The 4,716-nt window shown below is 43.0% G+C and overlaps 1 long non-coding RNA gene across 1 annotated transcript in view; it reads right to left on the reverse strand.

The window, feature by feature from the left end:
- The window catches only part of LOC106728021, a 14,196-nt gene extending 9,480 nt beyond the window's left edge, over window positions 1–4,716 (reverse strand). The window contains exon 1 of the long non-coding RNA XR_001364253.1: window positions 4,671–4,716. This is a non-coding gene — a long non-coding RNA (uncharacterized LOC106728021). The remainder of the gene's footprint in view (window positions 1–4,670) is intronic.

Below are 4,716 nucleotides of genomic sequence, written 5' to 3' on the forward strand. Positions count from 1 at the left end.
GAAGCAGATTATTATTGTAGATCACGCAGGGAGAACAAAGGGTAACATATTTAACTGTGGTAGTGTTTGTCTATATTCTGTGCAGTGAGAAAACCTGAAGTCATCTTCAAGGTCCACCATTTCTTACTTCTTTTCAGTCAGGTCAAGTTTCTAAACCTTCTAAATCTCCATTTTCTGGCTAATGAAAAGAAAGTAGGATTCTACCAAGTCTCCTATCTAACTACTCCAGGACTTTTGTGAGGATCAAATGAAATTAGGCACATGAAAATGTTTCACAGACATTTGGTTAAAGTGTAAAATGTTTCCACCTGGCTATAAAGCAAGTCGTGTTACTGGGCTGAAGAAACTCCAAGAAGGCTAGTCGCTAGGGAGAGGAAGCTGGGTGTTGCTATGTGACATCATTACCCAGAGCCCACAGCGACCATTTCCGGGCTGGGCTGGGCTGGGCTGTGGACCGCATTTTGCACCATGGGGTCTTGGCAGCATTGGCTGCGATTTGGTGGGCTATCGCTCTGGAGTGTGGCGGGGCCTGTGTCCCATTTGGGGGAAGCCAAGTGTTGCTTTGTGGGTGCCAGGTTCGTGGTGCTGTTTCTTTGTAAATGACCAGTGCACGTCACAGCAGCTCCTGCGTTAAGCATCTGCCCCCTGGTGGTCAGTGAGCATCATAGCGACCAGTCAGACGGTCAGACAGACAGTTAGCATTTTAGCCTTTTATATATAAACACTAGAGGCCTGTTGCACGAAAAGATTCATGCAATAGGCCTTCCCTTCCCCTGGCTGCCGGCACTGGTTTTCCTCCAGCACCCGGGACCCAGGCCTTCGCTCCAGCCAGAGCCCCCTTCAAAGCTTTCGCTGCTCTGGCCGGAGCCGTCTTCAAAGCCCTCACTGCTTTGGCCGGAGCTGCCTTCAAAGCCTTCGCTGCTCCGGCCAGAGCCACCTTCAGTCTTCGCTCCGCCGCTTCGCGCCATATACAAATTAACTGCCATCTTTGTTGGCGGTTAATTTGCATATCACTCTGATTAGCCAATGGGTGGCGTAGCGAAGGTATGATCAATTACCTTGTTTGTCTACTATTAGATAGGATTCCTCCTCATTAATTAGTTTATCAAGCAGTCTATAGTGGCACATTTTTAATTGCATACGCTGCATTATTGAGTATATTGCAGACAGAAGAGAAATTACATTTTGACTAAGCCTTAATGAAAACCCAATTCCTCGCTTACAGTTTTACATGTGAGATGATGAGAACAATTTTCCACAGACCAGCTTTCAGTTCATACATTTTCAATGTTTTTTTCTCTACCAGATGTTGTAGGTAATGTTCAAAATCGTCTCTGATCCTGCACCTTCATGTCATGAAACTGTTAAGTCCACACAGTGGGTGGTAGGAATATTCTTGGAAGCTTTCTCTACACCTGAATGTCTTAATATAACTAACTTAACTATACATCAAAGTGAGTAGGAACTACTTAACCACATCCTACTAAGCCCAGACAAAGTGTATTTGCAAACTGACTTCCCTAGTGGCTGGATTGCCAAAATTCCTACAGCCTTGATATGAGGGGCAGCATGTGCAGAGGAAGCTGGGGTAGGAAGAGATAGCAGCTTTCATTGTGAACACAACCCTCAACCTTTTCCCAGGGTCTTAGAAAGAGGCCGTGCAAGTAATAGAGAAACAAGCTTAAGCTTCCTTAACGTCACAGTAAACGCACCTCTGATGAAGGGAGAGCTGCTCTGCAAAGCTCATAGCATGTGCAGAGGAAGCTGGAGTAGGAAGAGATAGCAGCAGCAGCTTTCGTTGTGAACACAACCCTCAACCTTTCCCAGGGTCTTGGGAAGAGGCTGTGCAAGGAACAAGCTTAAGCTTCTTTAACTTCACAGTAAATGCACCTCTGATGAAGGGAGAGCTGCTCTGCAAAGCTCAGTGACCAAGAGTCCAAAGCAGACCATTTTCCTCACTCCTGGTAATAACAGAGCACTGGCATCTGAGCACTGGGAAGGTTTGGGAAAGACTGGAGGTTTGGAATGATAACGTCCTGTGACATGGACATCAATGTTTACATGAGGAACAGTGTCCAGGGTGAGCCTTTACCAAAGGGGCTTTCAGGCAGAGATGGGGATGAGGGGCCGCTGCTGCCAGGCAGGAAGTCAGCCATGAGATGCCTGAAGCTGATAGACTGGTTTGATAATAATGCTAATGAGCACAGATATTATCTGAGTGTTTTTCCTCCCTCTTGGCAGACAAGGAAACCCAGTCATATAATGACTCTTCAAGCACAAGTGAAGTCCCCCTTGGAAGAACGAGTGGATCTACTGAAAGCAGGAATTTTAGGACACATGTGAAACCTAAGCATAGAATAAAATTCTGGAAAAATCAATTCCAGTCTGTAATTAGGGTTTATATCTGGATAGATTATGGTAGCTTTAATAATTATTAGTTTATTTATATATGCTGAAATGCTTTACAAACAACATGTGCCCCTTTTGTATATTTTATGTTATTTTTAAAAATTTGCTAACTGTTATACATGTAAGAAGAAATACATGAGTTTCCCCAAAATATTTAGGGAGAACCTAGGGAAAGTTGTGAAGCCCTGTGGAAAACTGGGAGATGTACCCAGAAATAGCAAGGCTGACCCTTACTGTGGTATATAGGAGATCCAGACCAAAGACCTACAATCTGCACTTCGCTGTCTGTGGAAACCCATCTAGGCTTTGTTAAAGCTATACTGTCAGTTTCAGCCTCCTGGGGCAGCTGAGCCAGAACATGGGGCCTTGGACTCAAGAGGTGCTGCTAAACTAGCTTGGGGCCAGGGTATGCCCATATGATTGACCCTTCCTTAAGCCTACGGGGTCACGGTGAGACTATGGACCACAGGAACATATCCATGGTATAACACCTAATAGCTGTGCATTTCCTATTCCTTTAATAAAATTTCATTTTGCAGGAGGGGCTGTTTTTATTAGTTTACAAGCTGTCCAAAAGGATAAATTTCTATTTCTGGCTGTAAATAGAAATGTTAACACTCCAGAAAGGTAACTAGGAACTGTTGTAACTAGGGGTGTCTTGGGCTTAAGCATTATCTGGTTTGTTCTCTCTCCTATGCATGCATCAGGCCTGTCTTTTTGGCTTTAATTCCTGCTCTTCCTTTACATGTAATAAACACTCTAGCCAAGGAATAACCACTAGTTCCATGCAAGGTCACAATATGTCCTCAGCATGAAATGCCCTCCTACTCTATCTCTGTAGGTCCCCATCTAAATATCCCTCAAGTGTTTGCTCAAATGCCTTCCTGGTCTGCCATTCCTCTGACCCTCCCAGAAGCACTTGATTAGAACATTTTTACAGCACACATTCCTTTCTTCTTTGCATTAGTTTCTGGAGGTAGGGAAGTAGAGCTTTCTTTTTAAGAAGTAGATTGTAAGACTTCCAGCTAGGAGTAATAAACAGGTGATTTTAAACAATTCCTTTGAATTAATGGTGACACAAGCTGAGTTTCAAATGTAGGGGATGGGGGGAGGGGGTAACCTGATCTCTGACCTTCAACCAGTAGGCATTACATTCCCAGCCAGGTCCACCTCCTGCACATGCTGAAATTTATACGATGGAAGAGAATGGGGAATATGCTCATTTTCTGAAGCTCTAGAACATATTTCTAGTCGTGTATCTATATATTTTTCTAACTTGAGTAGCTAAGTCTCTGATAAATTTTCAAAACAAGGTAAAATTATGACATGTATAAGAAATATGTTATATTTATAAAATAAGAGATTATACCCAGCCGGCATGGCTCAGTGGTTGAGTATCAACCGGTGAAATAGGAGGTCCCAGTTTGATTCCCAGTCAGGGCACATGCCCAGGTTGTGGGCTTACTCCCCAGTAGGGGGCCTGCAGGAGGCAGCTGATCAATGATTCTCTCTCATCATTGATGTTTCTATCTCTCCCTCTCCCTTTCTCTATGAAATAAATAAAAAACATATGTTAAAAAAATAAAAACTAAGAGATTATTTTATAGTATGTATAAAATAAACACATGTCAAAGATTTTTATGAAATTCATGAAATAATGAGAGAACTGGGGAATTTGTTAAAATCAATTCAAAGGAGGAGTCAAAGAACTACAAATTCATATGGAGTAAAGGAATGTTGAAATAAATTTATAAGTAAAAGAAAAATTGAATTTTTCTACGGGAGTGAGTGGGTGATCAGAGAAGTCAATTCAACCTCCACCAGGTAGAATTTACCTGTGTGTCTATAGATATGAAAGACAGAATGATGCCTCCCTTCCTGCACCTCCAAGATGCCCACATCATAATCCTCAGACCCTGTGGATATGTTAGGTTACATGGCAAAGGGAATGGAGGTTGCAGAGGGGATTAAGATTGCCAATCAGCTGACCTGATCATAGAGAGATTATCCTGGATTATCCATCTGGGCCCAATGTAATCACAAGGGCCCTTGAAAGTGGAAGAGAGTAAGCAGCAGAAAGTTAAAGGGAGCTGTGACCACTGAAGAAAGGTCAGAAGGATGCAAGATTGCTGGCTTTGAAGGTGGAAAAAGAGGTCCAAGAATCCAGGATGTTGTGGACTCTAAAAGCTGGAAAAGACAAGAAAACGAAATTTTCCCTACAACCTTCAGAAAAAAAAAAAAAAGTGGAGCTCTGTAGATACCTTGATCTTAGTCCAGTGAGAGACCTGTGTGGGACTTCTGGCCTCC

This window comes from Myotis brandtii, unplaced genomic scaffold (assembly GCF_000412655.1).
Source record: "Myotis brandtii unplaced genomic scaffold, ASM41265v1 scaffold520, whole genome shotgun sequence".
Taxonomy (NCBI): Eukaryota; Metazoa; Chordata; class Mammalia; order Chiroptera; family Vespertilionidae; genus Myotis; species Myotis brandtii.